The sequence below is a fragment of the Delphinapterus leucas genome, chromosome 10 (assembly GCF_059928025.1).
Source record: "Delphinapterus leucas isolate spDelLeu-1000000601 "Yukka" chromosome 10, BTC_Dleu_Yukka2, whole genome shotgun sequence".
Classification (NCBI taxonomy): Eukaryota; Metazoa; Chordata; class Mammalia; order Artiodactyla; family Monodontidae; genus Delphinapterus; species Delphinapterus leucas.
In genome coordinates, this window is record NC_143138.1 from 50145786 (window position 1) to 50172908 (window position 27123).

A 27123-nucleotide genomic window follows, 5' to 3' on the forward strand; every position below is an offset into this window, starting at 1 on the left:
CTCATCAATATACTCAGCATAATTTGATTAAAATATGAATAGTCAAAGGATGTTAGTACAGGCAGATACTATACACTAATTATAATTTGGTTCAAATATGCAGATTTAAAGAATTATAATATAGGCCGCTGCAATATCTGAGTGTGATTAGGTTACATAGAGTCAAAGATCTCAGTCTAGGAAGATGCTTCCAGGGTCTCCATTTAACCAGGCACTTAAGCACTCCTACAGCCTCCTCCCTTTTCTCCCTAAGAGATAACTGAGTTAGACTCGGGCATCACACTTGCTTCTGTGGCTGAAATGACTCTAAGCACAGTCCTCTTTACAGTGGGTGCAAATCAGTGTCCCCAAAGCTAATCTGGAGAAATCAACATCATGAAATTAGGTTGTTGAGATTTTCTGGCATGTGTGTAAATATTCTCACTTGGATAATAATAGGATAATTCACATTATGAATGGGAATAAAATTAGTGAATAAATATTAATGTCTTTAAGAGACAGTGCAGAACTTAGAGAAAGCATTTCTAAAAATAGGTGCCTTTTTGAAAACTGAGTAAATAAAATATTTCGGTTTAGTTTGCATCCAAATTACAGACTTGTTTTGAGTTAAGTTGGACTTTGATTTTTCTGTAATACCTTCATATCTCTAAACAGTTCTGACATAATTCTTCAACGTTTTAAATATAACTATCATGTTAATTAGCTCACTTGGTCAGAATTTGGTTTAAATAACAACATGATCTTGGGTTTACTTCTCATATGGGTCAAAACAGTACATTTATGTGTAAGGATACAGAATCCGGAGCCAGACTTTCCGGGATATAAGACAAGCTCTAACATGTCAACTGTGTACCTAATGTTTATATGCTTCAGTTTCCTCATCTGTATAATGTTTGGAAGAATGTATGACACACCACAAACACTGTAAAAATGATGATTAAGGGGAAAAAAAAGTCCTCAAGTTTAAAAAGCAATCATAATCTCATTCTTGGTACTAAATTGGTACTAAACCATTTGATAATGGTGTTTAAATTACCCTTAGGGAAATTATATGTGTAAATAGGTACAGATTTCTGACTCTCTAATGTCATCATATACATTATATTTTTATTCCTTTTCTTTCTAAATAGTGGAATGAACTTACAGCAGCAGATCCTAGCTCTTTTGAAAAGCACACATCTCATATTATGTAATCACTAACACAAAACAATTGTTTTCTTCAGAATATATATAATACAGAGTTGAAGAATCTACATCAAAAATGCTCAGCTATGATGAGGCTGAGATTGAAGCCCTTTTCACAAAGGATGTTTTGTTATCTGGTGGATTTATATTGGACAGGATTGCCAACTAAAATCTCTTCCCTTGAAGGTTGCAATGTTGCATAATTAGTTTGCTGTTGCAGTCAGATGGCTAACAACCTTTATTCTAATCCCAGTGCAGAATGAAATAGACTTTCAGAGCTGGAAGGAACCTTGAGGTCACCTAGTTCAACTTGCTCATATTATAGATGAGAAAACAGCCTCTGACAGATTAAATGTCACCCAGCTAGTTAGTTAGCTGTCCATCAGGATCTCGGAAAAAAGTTGCATTTTTAAATGGTTATTTCAGTTATCTGTTTCTGCATAAAAATTAGCAATAGATAACAAAGTGGCTAAAAACAAGTATGATATATTGCTTATTAAATTGTTGATTTTTTTGAATAAGGTTGTGATTCTCTGCATTGACCTGGTAGGCTTTCTGCTCCATGTGGTGCCACCTAGAGTCACTTACACAGATCCGTTTATCAGGAGCTCTGTGGAGAACCCTCAGTTGGGGCACCTCAGTTCTCCTTTCCATGGCCTCTTTCTCCATATGCTGTCTTGGCCTCCAGGGAATCTCCATGGAGCCTCTCTCTCCTGCAGAATATTCTGTGACTGAAATGGCACATGTTTTAGCCTTAACTCTTAACATAGTCTTCCTTTCAATGACTACACATTATTGTCTCTAAAGCTTATCTGTAAAAACCCATTTCAAGAAATTATGCTATTGGGATAATTTCCTTACAGGATGGTGGCTGTGTTACAAGACAATGCATCTCAAGAGAATAAATCCCAATGTATAAGTGGTTATCAAAACGACTTGTGTCAAACTTGCGGATAACCATTGGTGAAAGAAAAATATTATGGTCCAGACCAGCATAATATGAGGCGGCGTTATAATAGAGTGTAAATTATGGAAGATGTGTTCATTTGGAGCTACCCATGTGCCTTCTGACCATGGTGGCAGATAATTTATGTGGTCAAAGTCAAAAGAGCAAGCTGTGAGAACACAGTATTTTAACACGTAGAACTGATGCTTCTCTAATTAATTTCTTGCATTGCTTCACTGAAACAATCCTACAGTAGACTGTAGGACTAGGATGAAACTTTCCAGAATATGATAAACAGCAGGAATATTCACATTGGCTTTGGCAGCTACTGTTTCTTTTTTTAATTGAAGTATAGTTGATTAACAGTATTATATTAGTTTCAGGTGTCTAGCATAGTGGTTCAGTATTTTTATAGATTATACTCCATGAAAAGTTATTACCAGATAATGGCTGTATTTCCCTGTGCTATGCAATATATCCTTGCTGCCTATCTATTTTATATATAGTAATCTGTATCTCTTAATCCCATACCTGCATCTTGCCCCTCCTCCCTTCCTTCGCCCCTCTGGAAACCACTAGTTTGTTCTCTATATCCATGTGTCTGTTTCTGTTTTGCTATATACATCCAATTGTTTTATTTTTTTAGATTACACATATAAATGATATACAGTATTTGTCTTTCTCTGACTTCTTTCACTGAGTATAATATTCTCTACGTCCATCCACATTGCTGCAAATGGCAGAATTTCATTAATTTTTATGGCTGAGTAATATTCCATTGTATATATGTACCACATCTCTTTTACCCATTCATCTGTTGATGGGTACGTGGGTTGCTTCCAAATCTTGGCTATTGTGAATAATGCTGCTGTGAACATCGGGGTGCATGTATCTTTTCAAATTAGTGTTTTCATTTTCTTCCAGATATATACCCAGGGGTGGAATTGCTGGATCAATCATATGGTAATTCTATTTTTAGTTTTTTGAGGAATCTCCATACTGTTTTCCATAGTGGCTGCACCAATTTACATTTCCACCAACAGCATATGAGGGTTCCCTTTTCTCCACATCCTCAACAGCATTTGTTATTTGTAGACTTTTTGATGATGGCCATTTTGACAGGTGTGAGGTGATATCTCATTGTGGTTTTGATTTGCATTCCTCTAATAATTAGCAATGTTGTGCATCTTTTCACATACCTGTTAGTCACGTATATGTCTTTGGAAAAATGTCTATTCAGTACATCTTCTGCCCATTTTTGATTGGATTGTTCATTTTTTTGATATTGAGTTGTGTGAACTGTTTATATATTGTGGATATTAACCCCTTGTTGGACATATCATTTGAAAATATTTTCCTCCCATTCAGTAGTTTCTCTTTTTGTTTTGTTGATTTTTTTTTTTTTTAGCTGTGAAAAAGCTTTTAAGTTAAGTCCCATTTGCTTATTTTTGCTTTTATTTCTTTTGCCGTAAGAGGATGATTCAAGAAAATATTGCTACAATTTACGGCAAAGAGTGTTCTGCCTATATTCTCTTCTAGGAGTTTTATGATTTCGGGTCTTAACACTTAGGTTTTTAATCCATTTTGAGTTTATTTTATATATAGTGTGAGGATATGTTCTTATCTCATTGTTTTATATGTAGTTGTCCAGTTTTCCCAACACCACTTATTGAAGAGACTGTCTTTTCCCCATTGTATATTCTTGCTTCCTTTGTCAAAGATTAATTATTGTAGGGCTTCCCTGGTGGCGCAGTGGTTGAGAGTCCGCCTGCTGATGCAGGGGACACGGGTTCGTGCCCCAGTCTGGGAAGATCCCACATGCCGCGGAGCAGCTGGGCCTGTGAGCCATGGCTGCTGAGCCTGCGTGTCTGGAGCCTGTGCTCCACAACGGGAGAGGCCACAACAGTGAGAGGCCCACGTACCACGAAAAAAAAAAAAGATTAATTATTGTAGCTGTGTGGGTTTAATTATGGGCTCTCTGTTCTGTTCCATTGATTTGTCTATTTTTGTGCCGGTACTATACTGTTTTGATTACTGTAGCTTTGTGGTATAGTCTGAAGTTTGGGCGGGTGAAAACACCAGCTTTTTGCTTTTTTCTCAAGATTGCTTGGCAATTCAGAGTCTTTTGTGGTTACACATGAATTTTAGGAGATATTTGTTCTAGTTCTGTGAAAAAAATTCATGGGTATTTTGATAATGATTGCATTAAATCTATAGATTGCTTTGGGTAGCATGGACATTTTATCAATATTAATTCTTCCAGGCCAAGACCATGGGACATCTCTACATTTCTTTGTATCATCTTCAATTTCCTTCATCAGTGTTTTATAGTTTTCAGAATATAGGTCTTTCACCTCCTTAGTTAAGTTCATTCCCAGGTATTTTATTCTTTTTGATGTGATTTTAAATGTGATTTTAAAAACATTCTCTTTCTGATAATTCATTATTAGTGTATAGAAAAGCAAAAGATTTCTGTATACTTCATCTTTATCCTGAAACTTTGCTAAATTCATTTATTTGTTCTAATAGTTTTTTTTTGGTGGAGACTTTAGAGTTTTCTATATAATGTGTCATGTCATCTATAGATAGTGACAGTTTTACTTTTTCCCTTTTAAGTTGGATGCCTTTTATTTATTTTTCCTGTCTGATTGCTGTGGCTAGGACTTCCAATACTATGTTAAGTAAAAGTGGCAAGAGTGGTCATCCTTGTCTTTTTCCTGAATTTAGAGGAAAGAATTTCAGCTTTTCACCATGGAGTATGATATTAGCTGTGGGTTTTTTTCATAAATGGCTTTTGTTATACTGAGATAAGTTCTCTCTATATTCAGTATGATGAGAGTTTTTTTTAATCATGAATGGATATTGAATTTTGTCCAATGCTTTTTCTGGATCTATTGAGATGATCATGTGATTTTTATCCTTCCTTTTGTTAATGTGTTGTATCCCATGATTGACTTGAGAATATTGAACCATCCTTGCATTCCTGGAATAATTCCAACTTGATCATGGTGTATGATCCTTTTTATATGTTGTTGGATTTGATTTGCTAATATTTTGTTGAGGATTTTTGCATCTATACAAAATTAAAGATATGGGCCTGTAATTTTGTTTTTTTGTAGTCTTTGTCTGGGTTTGGTATCATGGTAATGGTGGCCTTGTAGAATGAATTTGGGAGTGTTCTGTCATCTTCAATTTTTTAAAAGCAGTTTGAGAAGTGTGGGTATTAGCTCTTCTTTATATGTTTGGTAGAATTCCCTTGTGAATCCATCCAGTACTGGACCTTTGTTTGCTTGGATTCAATTTCAAATTCAATTTCACTACTAGTGATTGATCTATTCAAATTGTCTGTTTCTTCTTGATTCAGTCTTAGCAGCTTGTATGTTTCTGCAAATTTATTTACTTCTTGTAGTTTTTCCAATTTGTTAGCCACTGTTTCTTTATTTCAGATAGTGAGATTCGATAAACCAGGCAGCTGTCAATATTTCAACATTTAAATATTCAACCATAAGGCTAGAAAAAATATTTCCAATGCATATGTAATAAAAAAAAGTGAAGGCACGAGAACACAACTTTGGGTGTGATTTACCAAAAGAAAGAATGAGACTTCAGTGTGTCTTTTATTTGGGATGAAGATTATTCTGGCCTTGACCCTATAGTGAACTGCTGCAGCCAGTAACTCAGAAAGGAAAAAAAAAAAGTGCTTCCATTAAACTGGCAGCCTCCTAACAAATTTTGCCCATCAGCATGCACACACATCAGTCATGAAGCCATGTCTTCCATGAGGCTTCTCTTGGCCACTCTCAAGTCCTTGACACACACCTTGTCACTGACAGCTAGTATGCAAATTGCCTAAAAGCTCCATTAGGCTAATCTAGGCAAGGGAAGCCCATCTGTCAGTTCTGTGACACTTTCCCTTTTGGATCCTCATGTGGGAATATGTTCTTGAGACACCCAGTTGGATGAATTTGTGCCAGTGTCTGGAATCACCAACCTTGGAGGAAATTGTCACTTCTACTTTTTTTATAGACTTCAATATTTGATTTCGTCTTCCCCCTGCTACTAAAGAATAAAATTTAAATGGATGGGAAAGTTTTCTATTCTAAATAAAAAAGGACACATTATTATTTTATGCACAGAAGAAGGAACATGATGAGCCCTCTGTTTGGGAAATCATGGTATTACTGGGTGTTTTCCAATACTGTGTGTGTGGTCTGCTCTTCACAGGAGAGAACACACAATTTCAAATTAACTGGAACTTGTCAGCTGTTGCTGATAGAGGTTGGAAGTTTTGGGGAAAAACAGTGGCATGACGTTATTTCAACAGGCCTGCCTATTAAAGGCATTGATTAGAAATGGCCTCATGATTCCTATCCCCTCTTTCTTCTTTTTTAAAAAAGACAACAATTACATGTAAGCAATTGGAAAAGGAAGTCTAACCCCCTTGTTCCAATGGTTTTATGAGCATACTCAAGTCTCTTGCCCATCTCAAGTTGAAACCCCAAGAGAAAAGTTAGAATTGGCAACAGCAGATTCAGAAAAGCACCGATAACTATGATCATTGGTATCTGTTCATTATAAACAAACTTCTTCTATCCATCTGGTCTACCAGAATGGTCCACTCATGTTTCTTTCTAAATAAAGGTAGAGTGGCATAAAAGTAATGTTGGCCTCACCAAGCTGGGAAAGAAAACATTAAGGATCAGAAAATAGTTCATAGAAATGTACAGTAAATTATAATCTAGAACCAGAAAGATAAAATGTTTCCTCTTTTTGAAAAATTCACAATTCTATGTCAAACGATGTATGCAGGTATATGAAAGGTTTACGATTGGACAGACTGATGCTTTTGATCATTTTGGCACCTAAATGGTTAATTTCATCAGATTTAGAGTCTGCTTTCCATTTTTTCAGGAAATGGTCCAAAAAATGGACTGTTGTTATTGACAGGACTACCAAACTAGTTATTATTTGCTAATAATGTTGTGTTAAAAGTCTAAGCAGAAAAAAAAAAAAAAAGTCTGAGCAGAGCATCTTGCCAGAGAGAGAGTAAAACTTTTACGCCCAACAGTGTTTGGATGAGCAAGATAATTATACCCTTGTCCACAGCAGATGCTCTGTTCTTCGCTTTGGCAGTTTCCCTGTTCAGTGTGCAAATAATTTTCTCCACTGAAGTTGGTGGCTATTTGTGACAAATATATTTCTTTTCCAGCAAAGAATGGATCTTTTCTATCATCACTCACAAATAGCCACTGAATGGAGTTTTTATTGTTTTAAACACACACGCAAATCTGATATGAAGCAGAAAGAAAGTTATGTTCATGTCCCATAGCCATCAGAGGATGTGATATGAAGAAAGAAGTTATTTACCAAACTAGTTGGAAAAATACATTGTAACAATTATTTCAATATCTTTATTAAAATCAAAATTTAAAAATTATGTCTCAATGTTGATAGGCAAATGAATTTTTAATTCAAGTATACACAAGTTCAGTTTATAATGGAATAGACGTTTATTTACATGTATTGATATTTACAAAGATCTTATGAGCTCTCTCTATCTCTGTATTTTTGTAACAGGCAAAATTTAGTTGATACATACATAGTGAGATCTACAATATGGAGTTCACTTCCCTCACAGTTTTGACAGACATGTGTGACTGTCCTATGTTTGAAAAGATGAGCGTATTCTTGGCCAGTGATGAGTAAATATATTTCCATAACTTCTCTTGGCTTAGCCCAGCTGCTATAACTCTATCTATAAGCAGCAGGCTAGCAGGTGTTTGGCAGAGAGCTGCAGAAGGAGAAGAAAGGAGGAGATCTATTTTCCATATCTCCTTTTTTCTGTTCTTCACACAGGCCCCCATCAGTAGAAAGGCAGGCACAGCCTCTCCTCAAGATGCCATGTTTTCACAACCATATAGCACAGCATACATTTATCTCATAAAACTAAGAATATAATTGGGGTTTAGGTTTCTGGATTATCCCTGAATCTACCAAGAACAATCACTATTGACAAGATTTTTATGGTAAAATTCAACATCTAGGAAATGATTAAGTACCAACTGAAAGACTGGTCCTCAGTACAGTAAGTCTCCTACAGACGAACGAGTTCTGTTCAGAGAGCGCATTAAGTCCAATTGGTTCATAAGTCCAAGAAAGTTAGCCTAGGTACCCAACTAATACAATCAGCTGTTTAAGTTCACACAAATAATACATAAAAAACAAACAAAAAATAAAACATTTTTAATCTTACAGTATAGTACCTTGAAAAGTACAGTAGTATAGTACCACAGCTGGCATACAGGGCCTGGCACTGAGTGAACAGGCAAGAAGAGTTACTGACTGGAGGAGGGAGAGGAGGTGGGAGATGGTAGAGCTGAAGGATCATCAGCTATAGGAAATGGAGGGCAAGCTGCAATTTCACTCATGCCTGACGTTGATGGCACAGGGTCTGGTTCCTTGCTGGAACCAGCTGCACATTCGCCTCTTTGAAAGGGCACAAATTGAAGGTTCGTATGTAGGGGACTTACTGTGTATACATAAGTGTTGAGGGTCAGGGCCCCATGCCCTGTCCTCAACTCTCCAGTGTGCCAAGTCAGGGATAGCTACTAAAGGATGAAATACTGCACAGAATATTTATCACCAGCAGAGGCAGGAGGAAAAGCGCCCCTAGATAGAGCCTTAAGCAGGGAGGAGATAAATCTGCCTGTGATACAGGTTTCTCAGAGGAGGTGGAATTTGAGTCAGGATATGTAGGTTTTCTCCTACCAGTGGGAGCCAGGAGGAGGGCATCCCACATAGAACAAGAGCACTGATCTGGAGGCAGTAGATTCCACTTTGCCAAACTTTCAAACACCACGATTAGGTGAGATGGCGCAAAAAAGGATAAGTGGCCTGTTTGAACATTGACATCATTTCTCTCCTCTTCGAAGTTGCAGCTGAAAAATAATGAACAATCCAGTATAGTCTCGAGAAGATACTAGACTATGATGTACAGTCCTATTCTAATAAAGATCTAATAACTCACATACTTATAAATATAGTTCTAGTTGTATGTAAGAGTCACATTGAGATATTATTGAAGATGGTATCAGGACACTAGGATTCTAGGTGCATGCAGGGTTAAATGAGATTAGTGATAACTTCCACTCACATGGCACTGCCTGGTCATTGTTATCTTAGATCTTCAGTGTGAGATTTTCACCTCTGTTTCCAGATGAAGAGAATTGAGTGTGCGTGGACCATTCACAGAACTGAATGGCTGCTTCAAATGGCACATCCCAAGTTATAAATAACTGAGCCAATCGTGTGTAAAGTTGGGAACTTCCTTCCCAGTTGAATGATCAATGAGGAACCAGGGACATAGTCCTCCTGGTCTCCTCCTTCCTTTCACTTAACCTTTCCCGTACAGGCTGTACTCCGTCCTCTCATTTCTTTCTTTTTAAAATTAATTTTTACTGGAGTATAGTTGATTCACACTGTTGTATTAGTTTCAGGTGTACAGCAAAGTGATTCAGTTATACATATACATATATCCACTCTTTTTTAGATTCTTTTCTCATATAGGTCATTACAGAGTATTGACTAGAGTTCCCTTTGCTATACAGTAGGTCCTTGTTAGTTATCTATTTTATATATTGTACTGTGTATATGTCAGTCACAATCTACCAATTTATCCACCCTGCCTTTCCCCCAGTAACCATAAGTTTGTTTTCTACATCTGTGACTCTACTTCTGTTTTGTAATTAAGTTCACTTGTACCATTTTTTTAGATTCCACATGTAAGCGATGTCATACGGTGTTTGTCTTTCTCTGCCTGACTTACTTGTCCTCTTGTTTCTAATCACGTATCTGACATATCTATCCTTTCACACCCTTCCCCTGTGGGAAGGAGCTTATATACCTTCAGTATAAACAACCAACTTGGGGATATTATTTTCTCTTTGTTGAGAATTTTTTCAGGTTTTATGATGAGGTCCATTTCTATCAATGTTGAAGCATTTTTAGTGGTTTCTGGGTTTATCCTCGTGTCTGGTTTTTGTAATAAATACATACAAAAATGGGACTGTAATCACGTAAAGAGGAACTACCTGGTTAAGCAAATTTTACAAAATATTACAGAAAAAAATATATCCTTCTCATGAGATAGCCCAGAAAAGGACCACACACTTTTTCCATTATGTGTGTATAGCTGAATCTGTTTCTCACCTCACTTTCATTCTTTAGGAATTACCACCAGGGTGTCTTGGTTAAAAAAAAATGAGTTCGAACCCCAAACAAAGGAATATCATTCTCCCTCAAATAACTTAATTACTCAGAAATGCTTTTTGGCAAAACGCAGTTTCTAGCATCTTCCATCTCCCTGCAATTTATCCATACTCTGGATTACCTCATTCATTCATTCTGACAGGGGACTGTATTTGTATCATTGCCTGACAGATGTGTTACATGTTTCAGTCTTAAAATATTCGACTCTGAGCTCAGGGCTGCATACTTGGGGGATGATGTTAAATCAGCCTCGGCGTCGCACTGCTGCCATCGCGCCAAATAACTCAGGGGAAAATGATAAGGGTATAAAGAGATCAGTAAGGCAAGAGAATCTATGCTTTCAAAAGTAAGGCAAAATAGGAAAAAGACTCTCAGTGAAGCACTGGGGAGCAAGTAAAGCAAGAGCAGGCCGTGTTTGGGACACCCTTACACCGCGGTGAGCCATTACCCTGTGAGTAGTAAATTCTCTTACGTTTGCCTAACTCCTGTAATATAGTTCATGCTAAAATACAGCCGTAAGACTCACCGGCACATCGATCAGCCTGGCATTGCTCTCTCTTCTCTCCTAATAGAATAAAATGAGGACATGCCTGATGAATGCTGTGCAGGACAATCCCAGGTCATTTCTATGGGAGCCATCACAACGGAGCAGTCTCCCTGCTTAAAGAAGATCTGTATGACTCATATCTTTGTAAAGGTGAAATATGCAAATATGCTTCTGCCCTTTGAGATGATATCACTCAATGGAGCTCTCATAAGTGCCTGGTTGTGTTGGATTTTTTGGTGGAAAACCAGCAAACCGTAGAAACTGGCAGTCTGGAAATGACATCCTTTATTGAGTCATAGGTACTCAGATGTGCATCAAAAAGCAATCATTTCCTTTTTTTAGCAAAGGCATTGCATTATTCTAAATTTGAAAAAAAAATGAGAATCACTTGCAGACAGAAGAGAGGAAAATTTATGAACATTTGGAAATAAGAATTTTTTTATATGCTAATGATCACGGAGACTGTGTGAAGATGGTCCAGCTTTCCTCAGCTGCCGCTAAGGTGCTTGGTCCTTGGGGTGAGGCCCTCGCTTCATCCTGCGACTAGCACTGAGTCCAGCAGCCCCCACCTAGCACTTGCCTACACCATGGCCTCCGTCTTGGAGCTCGCCTGCATCTACTCAGCCCTCATCCTCCACCATGATGAGGTGATGGGCACTGAGGATAAAATCAATGCCCCCAGTAAAGCAGCCAGTAGAAATGTTGAACCTTTCTGGCCAAGCTTGTTTGCAAAGGCTTTGCCCAGTGTCAACATCAGGAGCCTCATCTGCAATGTGGGGGCAGGTGGACCTGCCCAGCAGGAGGTCCTGCCCCCTCTGCCACTGGTGCCCCAGCTGAGAATAAGAAAGGAGAAGCAAAGAAACAAGAATCTGAAGAGTCTGATGGTGGCATGGGCTTTGGTCTTTTTGACTAAACCTCCTTAGTAACACGTTCAATAAAAAGCTGAGCTCTAAAAAATAAATAAATAAATAAATAAAAAGGTCCAGAGCCCTTGAATATCAGTTGAAGGAAGATAGTCTTTAGCATTTCATGATTTTCTTTCTTTTTTTTTTAACATTTGGATAAAGTGTGAAAATTAGGAAGATAAAATTAGGAAGATAAAGCTTAAGGTTGTGTGCAGGACGGATTACAGTATCAATACTTGGAGCCTGGGAACAGGAAACACAATTTGGAGACAGGAACATTGATCCATATGTGAGTGAATGGAAAAAGACAGATGTGAGAGGCACCGTGAAGGAAGCATAAACAGGACTTGGTTGCCCAGATGAGACAGAGCCATGAAGATCAAAAACAGATGTATCCAGATGTTAAGTCACCAAAGCACAGTTGATCTGTGAAAAATGGCTGCTAAGTTAAAGTTGAACATTCAAGACATAATGTGTTATGAAACGTCGCTGTCGTGATTTGGGGCAACACGTGGAGATGCCCGGAAGCACAGCAGGCATCCGGAAAAGGGCACCAGGGGATGCAGGCTGAAAGCAGGCTGTGGGCGGAAAAAACAGCATGTGGGAAAGCATGGGTGCAAATGACCACAAAGGATTCACATCTGAAAGTGGAAATCCCTGATTGGTATGGGGAGGGGTATAGGGGAGGCTGGGGAGGCTGGTCGAGAAGAAATGGCAGCAGGTTTGCTTAGAAGCTGATGAAATTTAAGCTTTAGGGTCCCTCCTCTTCTCCACCCTTTTCAATAGTCCTATATCTAATCTTATATCTTCATTCTGTATTCTTCTTCTTAAAAAGTCCAATGACCATCCAAACTGGACACATAAACTTTAGCCCCACAAAAGCCACATTCTTCTATTGCCTAGAAGTGTGTTCACATGGTCATACGGGCTTGGAAAATTTGCAAAAGGTATTTTGATAACAGCTGGTTAAGACCCTGTCCTTTTCCACGTCAACTGCCCCATCCTCACCTTTCCCAAGTGGTGGTGGTATTTTGGAATTCCGCTGAGGGGACGCTGGTAGAGATGAACTTAGTCTGGATACATGCATGCTTGTGTTAACGCTAGCTGTCCTGTGGTAAGAATGGTTTCCAAGAATCTCAAACTGCCCACTGTGTGATCTTCTGGGCATTGTGGCAGTCATACACGGCCACGAGATCCTAGTGTGTTAGGTGTGTTGCCTCTGGCCCCTAACACTGCAAGTATACGGGAAGGAGGAGAAAAAGATTTATTTGCAAGATCTGAAGCCAAAAGATAAGTCTATGCAAAAGTCTTCCCAATTTTTTGTCCCCAAATTTGTCATCCCAACCATTTATAAGCCATTACCATTAATGAGTTGTGAGGCTGAAGAAAAAAAATATTCTAAACTATCGATTAAAAATATGTATAACTCATTCACTTTGCTGTACACGTGAAATTAATACAACATTGTAAATCAACTATACTCCAATAAAAAATAAAACATAAAATAAAATAAAATCTATTCCTAAAAAAAATAAAAAATATCTATTCCTCTCTATCAGCCACTAGAGGACAGACAGAATTACTTTTTTATTCTCTCTACGGAAAATATTATGAAATTACTGTCATATGATGAGAGAAAGAGTATGCAGACCAAAAACAAAGGAGAATTATTTTTGAAGTGTGTCAGGGAGTTAACATTGTTATTTCAACGCTTTCAATGCTTATGTTTTTTAAAAAAATTATCAGCTTTTTAAAATTGCTGATTTGTTGCAACATTTCTTCATTCTAAATGAATATTCATTTTTGTAACCAATTTTATAAATTTTATTCTTTTTTTAATGAATCCTCCTGCCCCCTGTTTGTAGTTTTAGGTACTACAAAACCTGGATCTCTCCCTGCATTGGGGGGTTGACCTTAATTTCATAATGAAGTACATAATCTTAATGTCTGGCCCAACCAACCATGCAGACCATTTTGGAATTAAACACCTGCTGTGATCTGAATGTTTGTTTCCCCTACCCCCACCAAATTCATATGTTAAAATCCTAATGCCCAATGTGACAGTATTAAGATGCGGGGAGCCTTAGGGAGATGCTTAGATCATGAGGGTGGAGCCCTGGTGAATGGGATTAGTGCTCTTATAAAGACCCCACAGAACACCCTTTGCCCCTTTGCCCTGTGAGGAGACAGGATAATCTGGGACCTGGGAGAGGGTCCTCACCCAACCATGCTGGCCTCAGATCTTGAACCTCCAGCCTTCGAAACTGTGAGAAATATAAAATTCTGTTGTGTATAAGCCACCCAGCCTATGGTAATTTGTTATAGCATCAGGAAGGGACTAGCAGCATCCATTGCTTTCAGCTTTTGTGCGTTCACCCTTTTTACGTTCTGTCATCTAGCTCTACTCTATAATATCCTCATCCTCTAATTCTTATAACTACAGAATGTCTTAGTGGTTTATATATTAGTGGAACACATTACTATTCCCTAATACTCTATATCTCAATGCAGTTTAAAAATAGTTCCACTCTCTGCATAACATAGTATTTGAGAAATATATTTAACCAGAACTTTAATACTGGTTCAAATCATAGATAAGTGGTTCGAATCAAAACTGCAGAATATAAACCAACGTTAAGAAGATCTCGACCTGTAACATTATTCCATGTAGAGGATTTCAGGAATTATAACTAGTTTATTTAGTAAAGTATTGTCAGAAGTACACAAATGATCTTGAATGGAGAGAGATTACCTACCAGCTATCATTACTCCGTTAAAACAAATGTTATATAATTAAATATTAAGTGCTAAATAATAATGGAGTCATTTTATAACAGAATATATAAGATGTATTCTAGCCCACAGGAAGACCACTCACTGAAATTGAAGTTTATATAATGGACAGATTTGGAATGTCAGTGATCATTTTTCTGAATTTTCCCAATCCCTCTGTGTCTTTTATGAAAAAGAATCTGTAAGATTAGGTAGGGATAAGACATGAGGATATTGCTTGGTCACTAGAAGTAATGTATCAGCTACAGACCTAATTTTCATTTTCTTCCATGCATAAACAAGTCTTATCTTTATTTGACCAGCCAGGGTATGATAAGTAGCTCAAAGTAGATAGAACACATTGGGTCACCCCATTTTCAGTCTTCTCATCATGAGGAAGCAAATGCAAAACATGCATATTTTTGTCGTTATCTCTGTGCTCACACAAGATGGTAGAGTGTGTCCGCAATAGGAACTGGTGGCCAAGATTAGAGGTGTGTCTTTCTGTCATTCTCAAACTGCTAATGTATGACACTAACTGTCCTTGCCAGACACCTTAGTACTGATTGAAATTAATGACTAGTGGAATCTAAGTAAATAAAAGGAAACCTGTCTTTGCACATAGCACAGCCAGCTCTGAGGTGAGTAGACAGTCAACAATGTAGAATAATGTAGTACAGTTGTCCCTTGTTACCTGCCAGGATTGGTTCCAGGGCCTCCCTCAGATACTAGAATCCACAGATGCTCAAATCCCTTGTATGAAATGGAAATGGGGTGGTACAGTCGGCCTCCGTGTCTGAGAGTTCGGCAGCCTTGGACATGGAAAGCAGACTGTACCCCAAACAGTGCTTCTCGGCTAGTGGTGGGTGTATTAGGGTGTCATTCTTCTGTTTGCCTAAACTGGAGGACTTTAGGCATTAAGAAGGAGTTCTGCCACTGTGGTGTAGTCTGCACTTTGGGCATCTTTACTTTGCTCTGTTGAAATCAGAAACCAACACCAGAGGATGCTGGATTCTACTGGTTAAAAAATATTCCTTTGCCAAGAAATGTCTTAAATATGGCCATAACTCATCTGAGTAAAAGTCACCACAGTGGTAGAGAAAATTCCATGTGGTTAAGTACCTTCTCTCATTTTATTTTATCTCTTTTTATGAAAGTAATTTTCTCTGATTTCTGTAAACCACTAGGAAAAGCAATCATATTAATTGCATTTATTGTCTTTGAGAACTCTGGTTATAAAAGTTGACCATTTCACAGTTCAATTCATTCCCATACTTAAAACAATAACCTGAGTAGTAAAATATGTTTTTTAAAAAATTTATTATGAGAAATGTAACTTACAATGAAAGAAATAGATGTTCTCATAAGAATTATCATTGGTACTGTTTCTCTTATCCTTTAATAGATGTAAATATTGACCACATTTTGGTGTATATCAACTTTCCTATCTTTTATTTACTTTCTATCCTGCAATTATATGTGCTGAGAACTCTATGCTAACTTTACCTGCCTGAACTGTTTCTCTATTTTTGTCTCTTTAACACTTAAAGAGTAAGTGTCACTGGTTATATTTTATCTTTTAAAGTATCTTCTCATAATAATATTTACTTTTATATATTATTGTTGCACTTACACAATGAATTCTCATATGTTCTGTTTTACATATGTAGCACAGATTAAATTTGTATTGGTTATCTGAGAATTAGAACTCTTTGGTCTTTCTTTGGTATAATATAAATTTTCTCTAAATAGACCCCTTCTTCAAGTCAAAATTCTGGACAGAAATTTTAAAGCTAGCAACTTCAGGAATTCTACGTATAGGAAAGAAATAGTTTATTTGCAAAACTATAAGGAAGTGTAATTCTAGGCTGCTTTCCTGTCCATGTCTTATAAACTTGAACAAGTTGATTACCCATTATCTGCCATAGTGTTGGGTTCTGTATGATGTTGGTTATAAGCAGAAGGGGTGCTGTGATACATATGTGTTTTATGTTACATACATAACTTAATATGTAAAGCTGGCTTATTAAAATGTTTAACTCTACACACTGTTCATTAGACCCATTTACTGAATTACAGAATCCTTATAAAATTACAGATATTATGATTTCAAGGAGGCAGCTTTTATCACTACTGCAATAGTTAGTACTATAGTTAGTACTATACTTTTTGCTTTGGGGATAGATGTTGTCATAGTTTAGCTTCTTACATTTGGTTGTCTCTGTTTTGATTCTGCTCAAGATGTGATCAGATTCATGGAGTTAATGGTCTGCCCTTAAAGAGTTTAAGTGGGTCTCGAGTGTTTGTACATCAAGGGGTGATGACATAAAAATATTTTCTTTTCAAGGAGTTCTCTGTTGGCTAATGAGAGGCAGGTTTTCTTTGAGTCCATCATTCTTCAAGGGATTCTTATGTTTCCTGCACTGTTACATCATTAGATCATGGAGATTCACTAAATCTGTCTGCACATTCTGCCCTCGCACCCTCTCAGGGTGCCCTCTAGTCCTAGAAGCTGAGACAAAACCACCAAGAAATTGTTATTCTGTCTTCCCAGGATATTCTAGCTCCTTCTTTGTATGCATATAAACCCTTTCCTTTGTTTATGTCTTCTAGGATGTTGGGCATTTCATCTGTGGTCACATCTGTTTGTGATGCAGTGGGGCCCTGGCGTTGGCTGGTACCATTTATGAAAGCTGATGGCTAAGTTTTCAGAAATTTTGTCAGCCAATTGTTGAACGGTTAGTAGGTTAAAATCAGCCAAATAAAATTGCGTATATGACAAAAATCAGCAAACCTATATATACATCAGGGCTTTTTCGGTTTTGTTTTTGTTTTTTTCCTTAGAGACCTGGAATACCAGCATAGTACTAATTCTGAGTTAGTTTTCTGTTTTGATCCTCACTCTGGCCAATTTGCCTTCTACGGAATAGAGCAAGAACTGTGGCTTCTTTTGGAGAAGCAAAGCAATGGTCACTCTTCAAAATGTCTTTTAGTGATTATCCTTTAGAAAAGGCTCGTATCTCTGTTTGCCAAGTAACACATAGGATTCTCCAAACCAAAGAAAACAAAACAAAATAAAATCATTCTCTGGAATATTGGAGATGTGTAGTAAGTACTTCGGAACGTAAATATGTATGACTATCCCATTTGTGTACAATCCTAGGGCACATATCATACTTGTTAGAAATGAAGGAGATAATTAAACAGAAAAAAGCAGTTTAAGCAATTGTTTACCCACAAAGTCTTCTTGTAGGGCAACAATTTTAAAAAACCTAATTATATTTAGAGTTGGAAGCTATGAAATTGGTACAGTTTATTTTGTGTATATAAAATTCCTTGTGAGAGGGTAGACATTTAGTAGTTAGTGTGTTATTTAACCCATAAGCGTTTTTCCACAGGAGATAAGATAGATCTTATTTTAATGAGCACTTTCACAATTTGTAGATATTTTCTCAAAATTTGTATATTCTGAAAATGACTTCCCTTGTGAAAGTTTATGTTTATCTTAAAAATTCTTTTGAGGGTCTTGTCATCAGTTTATCTGAAGGCAATTAGTATCAGTAGCTGAAATAGTACTAACTGAACCTAATTTCTCATTGAAGAATGACATTTCTTGGTTTCTAATGGAGAGAATTTCAGTTTGGCAAGCATCAGTGGATTGTTTACTTTGCATTGGAAGATTTTAAACCAGGCAAACCCAAGTTCACTAGACCATTCAAGAGACCAACCAGTACACGTCTTACTCAACAGATCATGATTGTTTATAATAACAATGAATATTGTAAAAATGCTTTAAGATTGATGTAATAATGGTAGCTATCCCCTATAGAAGGCTTACTGTGTTCCAGGTTTTATTCTCAGTACTTTCCACATAATTACTCATTTGAAATGTTTACAATCTTCTAAGGTAGTTATTATCCCATTTTCAGATGAGGAAGCTGAGGCAAAAGCAGTTAGGTAATTTGCCCAAGGTCATACAGACAATGAGTGGTACAGCAGGATTGAAACCTGGGTGGTGTGGCTTCAGGATCCAGGGTCTTAGTGGCTGTACAGTGACAATAACACTTCCTTCTTCATCTTGAGTCTTTGGAGAGTCTCCCAATTAAGGGCAAATACCCTTTTGTTGCCAGTCTCTGAAGCCTTAATCACTTATTTTAAAAGGACAAGAGTAATTTGGAGAAGGAAAAGCAGGACTGTCTTATTATTGGGGATAGTTCATTCTGTTGATTATGGAGGATATCCCTGTGCAAAATAAATCTCCAATAATCATACAAAAAAGAACATGCATCAAAAATTGGATTTGGTTTCGGAAACTCTCTAAAGCACAAGGTGGATTGACTGAAAATATACTGGGAAAAGGAACGCTTATAGAGGTTTATGATCATGAGAAATAGAAGTTTGAATGTGTAAATATCTCATATGTTTCTTATTTTTAAATTATCATAAATTTGATAACAATATAAATGTGTAATATTCATTTTATTATCAGATCTTTTTCTTTTTCTTGAACTTGAGCATTAATCTATTCTTATAGTTACCATCTCGGCCCAAAATACCATAAATGTTGAAAATACATTCATAGAAAATTATCCACAAGTGTTCCTTCCAGTTTTTATAATGAAGCAATTACTTTGTAGGTATTAATTGCTGTCACAATTAATTGATCTGTGCTCTTTGTCTTCTTGAGGAAATTATTGTGTTTTATAGTCTAAATTTCTTAGATTTAGGACTTTCAAAGTGTTGATTCTGTTCCCATTTAACTTTGCTGCAACAATAAAATATGAATGAACTGGCTAATAAAATAACACAATTATTTTATGTCATGGAATATGGGTTATTTTTTATGAATTTGCTGAATTGCCCCGGAAGTTCACTATATGAAAGCATTCTCGTTTTTCACCTTGGTCTAGTTTAAAGAGAAATAAGGTTGGTAGAATAGCAGACAACATGGGGTCGGGGTGTTCTTTTTGGGGGATGTGCAGGTGAAGTAGATGATGTCGTATTGAAAATGCAAAGCTTCCTTCTCAGACATAAAGCTCATCTGCCAAAAACAGAGACATTTATTCTGTACCAGTAGTTTACCTCAGTTGCTTTCTTTTCTTGGTATTTAGCAATTTTTGCAATACAGATGAAACTTTGATTATTAGTTAAACACAGATAAAATACATCTTGTCCTTCCCACAGATTATATTTGACTTCCTGTAAATCTCTTTTAATGATGACTACTCTGGGTCAGGGGAAGTATCAGTTGAGAGAGAGATTTTAGACACCAAAATCTAGACCCACTCAGGAGGGAGAAAAAACTGAAATGTGGTCTCTATTGAAAGGAGATCAACTGCATTTAAAAATGTATGAGGAGCAGCAAAGACATTGCGACAATTATTCTGCTCAGTGCGTTGAGGTGCTATATTGTGGGAGGCAGGGCCTTGGAATTGCCAGAATGATCTCCATCAGCACGTGCAGTAGAACTTCCTGCCAAGATCACCATGTTCTGTGCCCGCCTGTTCGACATAGCACTTAGTAGCCAGTGGTCTTGAACACTGGAAATGTGGCTAGTATGACTGAGGGATTGAATTCTTTCTTTCACTTTATTTGAATTAATTATCTTTACATTTAAATAGCTACATGTGACTAGTGGCTACTGTCTTGGACTGCACATATCTAAGGTTAAATCTGGGATTAACTGGAATGAAGACCGCCCAGCTTCAGGTCCTGGACGTGCTGCAGGGTAGCTAAACAGCCTTGGAAAACCCTGTAACCTGTCCAAGCCTCAGTATTCCCAGCTCCAAGATGGGCATAATAATAGGACCTACTTCTAAAAGTTCTGATATCATGAAATAAAGCAGTGAGTATAAAGCTCTTTGAACTGTGCCTGGCATAAAATATATGCTCAACAAACATTAGCCTGTGCTATTCTTTTTCATTATTTTGTGACCTTCTGTAGATTTTAAGAATGTAGAAACTGAAAAAGAGATAGAAGTGAAATAGGTCTAAAGTAATAAACAAAAAAGTCCATGACGTGGGATAGAATTTTAGGTTTACTGGAGGAATATGTGAGATGGACATATAGAGAAAGTAATTATAGGGTGGCTATATATTCCAATTTGCTTTGGACGGTTTCAATTTATACCTTGTGTCCTGGTTTAATTATTAATATCTACTCTTTTGTTCTCAAAAGTATCCCAAAGGTGTTGTAAGGTACATTTTTAGAGTCACCCTGGAGGAAGACATAGGCATGCAGCCCACTTATTCCAAGTGGAGGGAAAAAGATGCATGCACATGTGACTATAAAGGTGTGGGCTGGAGGGACATTATAAAGGTGGGATGGGAGCTTGGACAAGGAAAGTAGATGTTATTTTATGTGGTATTTATGCTGTTATTACATTGCTCCCAAGTCATCATATATCTACTTTCAGAAAAACTAAATTCTGATTTAATTGGACAAAATGATTTGGTGTGTCAAAAAAGCCTTACATTATTTGATGTTCTGATTGGCCTTCTGTTATCGATAGCAATTTTTGTTACACGAAATCAAAGTTTGAAACAAACTGCTTTCTTTTTATCACTGATTAGCTGCCTCATTCTATCTGTTTTCATGACTGAAAACTTTGAAAGTGTTTACTGAGTTGCAATAAAGTACCAGGTTGACATAACTTACGGTGGGTGTTCTTTAAGCTACGTCTATTGGTCTCTATTCTATTTGGGCATATATTAGAAAGCTAGAGAGTTAATTGTTGGCAATATTGCTAATTGTGATTTTAGGGAAACAGTGTATTAAACTGTGAAACATAGAATATTGGAAAAACAAATGAGGAAAACCTTCAAAATTAGAGATTATGGGGGGAGAACTAAACTAAAAATTTAAGTAAACATATAAGGTACAAGACTGTGACTCAACTGTAATTGTTTGACTCTCCCCAGGTCCCTCCCTTACTCTGATGGCATTCTGAATCAAGGTGCTGACCACTGGCTCTCCTGGAGGTCTCCATCAATAGCTGATGGGGACCTGTTTTGGATTTTCACTCTTCTCCCAGTGATCCTAGCCCATCATGAAAGCAGACATTTGAGTTTATCTCTGAAGTATTCCCTAGACAGAACAGAGGTACCATACAGGGATTAGTTGCTCTCAGGATTTCTGGGGAGTTCTAACAATTATCGTTATACTGTAGTGGACTTTGTAATCTCCACCTGGGGAACCAGTCATGGCTCAATTTTTGCAGGAGGAACCAATCATTATCAATATAGGAATCATGAGCTGTTTAGGTTATTTTCAAAGTGTAGACTTGACTTTTTAAACTAAGTAAGCACCTCAAATTTCAAAGTCTGTCTGAATTTTGTTTATTTTTCCTTAAAAAGATCAAGAGTTGGCCACATTAAAAGAAGGGTTGGGGCAGAGACCAGATGTCATTGACACTTGGAGAATTGAGCAATCTTTATAAAAATTCATTCCACCATTTATAGTAGTCACTCCTCTCAAGCTTGTAAATTTATTAATGAAACTGGGTTATAGCTGCTTGAAATGAACAATAACTATTTTACTTGTGTTTCCAAGTACCATGAATTTTAAAATGTCATTTAATATTGAAACCTCTGAATGGAGTTCAGTGACTTCAGATTAAGCCTATTTGTAAATAGCACAGAACAATGTGTGATGATGCAACTGCTGGGGTTTTCAAATACTAATATTTAGTGCAAAAGTGAATCTCATCCTAACAGAATTTTAATCAAACCTCAGTAGTAGTAGTGATGTGTAAATACCTTGAAATTCATCATCTATTCCATCCACAGTGATTGTTTCATCAGTGCTTAGTGCTTTTTGGTTCTTGATAAAAACGGCAAACCCCAGTTCTAATGACATAGTTTCATCTCAAGAATAGTGGCTGCCATACCTAAAAAAAAAGATTGACTCTTGTAGCTCCCGCTTAAAGGTAAATTACTCCAACTGGGACTGAGAAATCCGTGTTCATTTTAAGGATCTGCCTCATGATGATGATGCAAATGTTAAGAACAAAAAATAATTTGTTCAGTGTTGACTCTGTGCCAGGCACTGTGTTAAATATTTTATGTGCAATTTATAAAGTAAGGCCTCACAACTGACCTCTGAGGTAAGATCATCATAATCCGTCTTTTACTCATGACTAGTTAGTGGTGGTGTGGATTCTGAGCGGGCAATCTGGAGCTCTTACGCATCCTGTTACCATTGTTGACGGCAGCTATTACTAGGCCAGTGGCCAGAATGTGCAAATGAATGCCTTTTGTGGGGAATTTTGTCCTTTAGTACTCATTTCCATATCTGAGCTCCAGATAGGCAAAGTGAAGTGGGGCAGGTTTTTGCCAAACTCTGTTATAAAAGGTATAACTGAAACAATTGTTTTCTACAGTCATAGTCTCCAGAATGGAGAGGCAATTGCCTAGCATAAAATTGCAAAGCCATCCTGTATGTGGTTCATGAAACTCTGGCTACAGTCACATGGCTTACCTTAGATATTAATTTAGCCGCATTTCTTACTGCTTGCATGGACAATATTCTTCTTCACCCTCATTTGAGGCTATTACAGACACTACAGTGATTGCCATGATTCCTGTCACATCCACAGCAGCATCCACCGAGCAAAGGATTGCATGCGTACGTGCAGGCTAAATAATGTATGATGCAAGACAGGAATGTGGTCTGTATTCATTTTTGGAGAGTAAAAGAGTTGCCATGTCAGTCTCACGGGAGACTTTATCCAGGGCTTTACCCTTGAGTGGATAAAAGAGTACAAATTCTCTTGCACTGGAGATGAATAAAAACAAATTGGGGAGACCATCAGCAGAGCAGACTGCTGCATGATGGAGCCCAAAGCTACCCAAAACCACCAGACCAACTGCTTCAGGATCCTGCCAGCAACCAGACGCTGGGAAGAAAATTGACTGCAGTTTGGCATCAAGGCCTTGTGATTCCCAGACAAGAGGAATTGCATGCAGAAAATATTTAAAATTCTCTTTGTAAAAGAGTTATGTTTTCAATCACAGGGAGAAGTATGTTTCAGACCTAGTCTGCTGCAAAGGAAATGTGGCAGAGGGTTATTTACAAAGGGTGAAGGTACTGGGGTAAGAAGTTGAATTTTGGTTAGGTGAGGGGTGTTTCAATGAATAGTTTTAGGCCGTTGAGTTATTGTCATTATTCCACAATGGGGACTGTATTGGCCTTTCAAGGAGAGGGCATGGATCTCTATAAAGCAGTGGCTCCCAACCAGGGACGATGTCATAACCCCAGGGCCCATTTGACAATATCTGGGACATTTTGGGTTGTCACGAGCTTGAGGGGAGCGTAGCACAACTGGCATCTAGTGGTAGAAGACAGGGGTACTGTTAAGTATCCTACACAAGACAGCCCTCCACAACAAAGAACTATCCTGTCCAAAATGTCAGCAGGGCCAAGGAGGGGGTCCCTGGTTTAAAAGGACCTGGTTAATGTCTGTGCATAACAACACGGCCTTCAGACAGGTGTTCATCCAAGGTAGCCTGACATTGTATAAAAGACGATTTTTAATGTTTTATTTTATTGATGTGTGAACATTTATTTGATGTACCAAATGCTTTCTGTTTAAAAAATAAACAGGAAAACAAACAAACAAAAACACAACTCACATCCCTCTCCAGTTTATCTCCAAAGTACCTAAGGGTTAAAAACACAAATGGGCCGCCCTCCAAACCACACATTTTCCAAGAATGTAGGAGGACCTGGTTGATTCACTTTTCAAACTTGAAAAATGAGGCATATTAACAAAGCACACTAAACGAATCAGCTGCTTAGGACGATCTTCACGCCACTCCATTTTTCTGTTATTAAATAACAAACCATGAATCTTGACAAATGAACCCCCTTGTTTGACATTATTTGAAAAACTCATAACACACTCGCTTCTGATGGTGACTTCCCCTTTGAAATTAAATTTAAGATGGACTTCATTTAAATTCTGATAGAGGGAAAGGGCTTGTTAACCTTCCTTGTGACTGTATGCTGTTTATCATCTTCATTCTTTTCCTCCCCCTTTATACATGGATGGGCCAGAGCTCCCGGAAGGGTGTCATCCTGCAGAGTTCATTGCAAGGAAGCCTTTTGTGTTCATTGGTGCCCATATCATGAAGAGGAGAGGTTATGTATTAAGTGTTGTGTGGGGCTGTGTGGCTTCTGGGGTCAGATTCCCTAGGTTCAAACTGGAGCTCCAGCTGCATGACCTTGAGAAAGTCATTTGCCCTTTCTGTGCCTCAGTTTTCTCATTTGTAAACCCAGAAGAAAACGATTTGCCTCATCGGGCTGTTGTGAAGATAACATATAACATGCTTAGCAAGCAGATGGCAAATGTTACCTCTAATTATTTGAATAGTTATTTTAAATATAGCATCTTCCAAAATGGATGCTAAGTCATTTTATTTAATTTCCTAAAGAGGACGCTGGTACGGATTGGCTGATTTTAGCAGCCTCGACATGTGGCTGGCTAAGAGGGCTTTAGCCCCCATGTAAGAATCCCTAACAGACCCTCCCAGCATTGCCACCATGAATAAACACCTAAGAAAAATCTGCATACTTGCCAAGCATATGCAGCTTCAAGACAAGCCCTCTATCCCCCTCCTCAATCCAGTACCATCTGAAGACCCTCTTCTGAAAGTCTGCTGTTCCTACTGGTTTTAACAAGCTGACACTGCAAATTCATGGCAATGCCCTGCCCTGGTACAGTTCAGCATTACAATGTTCTGTATCCCCAGACTCTTAAGTCCTCACCTTTCCTAAATAGGATTTATAAAGTGTGACTTTGATCAATATGGCAAAGCCAATGTTATCTGAGGGAAATAATAGTTTTAACTAACATTTTAAAATGTCTTTCTTAGTACCTCAAAATGATTAAAACGTTAATCAATGATAAAATCGCAAATCCATCTAAAAACAAAGAATTGAGAAAGGAATCAGAGCCACTTTTAATCAGGAAAGTGGCTGCTGTGACCCACTGACCCCTAAAGGTTATCGTCACTCCTTTTTTTTTTTTAGAGATGCCATAGTTCAGTCATTTGTCTTTGGCAGCCAGAGTATGCAAAACTGCTTTTGCTTTTCACGTATTAATTCAAGCCTATGCATTTGTCAGACATTCTAGGAACCTTCTGCCAACGTTTTGTTGATTAAAGAATGTGTATTTTGAAAATGAGTAGAAAGGAAGGAATTTCTAATTCTTAAAACAAAAGAATGATTTACAATGTAGAATGCTACCTGAATTGTTCAGTGTATCATCAACAGATAAATGAAAATATTAAGGATTAGCAAGAGTGTTGGCACTGACTCTTAAAACCTGTGAAGTGATTGGTTCAATAAGACTGAGAAAGTCTACATCTTTCAGTAGAATTTCTAGAACTCACAAACAAGAATAGGGCATAGAAAACCACTTTTCACTGTATGTATTTTTCAAAGGGCTTTTGAAATACATCCTTCTCTACAAGAATCTGGTGCTTCCACTACTATTTTTAAATTATATACCTCATTTCCATGCATACAAGTTTCCCATACTCATCCTAGCTTCCATTCGCTCTGACCGTTTTGTTTTAATTTTTCCCACTGGGCCCTTTGGAGGGCACATTTATTGTTTTAGGCACCATGCAATTTACTAAATGGTGTCCGGTTATGGAAATGCTTGCAAAGACCCCTGGGGCAAGAAAAGAATTAAGTCAACACAGATTGATCATCCTGTAGTTGGTGTTTTCTTATTTGATCAGTCAAGGGCTCATTCGGTCTGAACTGGTCCATCTGATCTGTGACACATAAAGCAAGATGCATTTTTCTGGCTCCCTGGTGGTTTTAAAGGCTATGCAGTGGGAAAAACTGCTTTAAACAAAGCCTCATTTTAAAAGAAGCCTGAGTACAGAATGGAATTCAAAGAATTTGGAGAGAGGGGAGGTGAAAGTGGTAAGAAACAGCTTGAAAAAAGCCCTGGGAAATTTAAAAGAATAACGCACAGGAGGGAAGTCAAAGATAAATCCCATCTGTTCTGTTGTGAGATACACAGACCAGGACACCGCTTCGGCAAGGCCGTATTGAACACCTACTAAGTGCAGGACCTGTAAAGAGGTAGAGCTTAAGTGTTCTGGGGCATTGGAGGAGCGAAGTAGAATTCGTAGGTCAAGAAAGAATACTTTTTAAATCTCAGCCAAGAAACTTTATTCAGCTTTATGCAGATATGACATTCCAAAAGGCAATGAATACCCGTTATTTTATTCAAGTATTGAGAATGGAAGGTATTCTCCCGTGTAATTCATTTTCAAATTGTACGTTAAAAATGTTGGTCATAGATTAAGTAATACTGAATAAGTGGTTGAATGCAGCTAACACCAAGGTTTCTAGCATGGAGGCTGCAAGAATGATAGCAAGATGGAAAGCAATGGGTCTTTGTGATGGGTGGGTGGCTGTGTGGGGAGTGGGAGAGAAAAGACCAGAGGGAATGAGTTACATTTTCACATGTTGCATCCAA

The 27123-nt window shown here is 37.6% G+C and overlaps 1 protein-coding gene and 1 pseudogene across 8 annotated transcripts in view; both read left to right on the top strand.

Moving 5' to 3' along the window:
* The window catches only part of RBMS3 (RNA binding motif single stranded interacting protein 3), a 716964-nt gene that overhangs the window by 131677 nt on the left and 558164 nt on the right, over positions 1-27123 (top strand). The gene's annotated exons all lie outside the window — the stretch shown is intronic.
* On the top strand, positions 8772-16531 carry LOC149748232 (large ribosomal subunit protein P1 pseudogene; annotated as a pseudogene).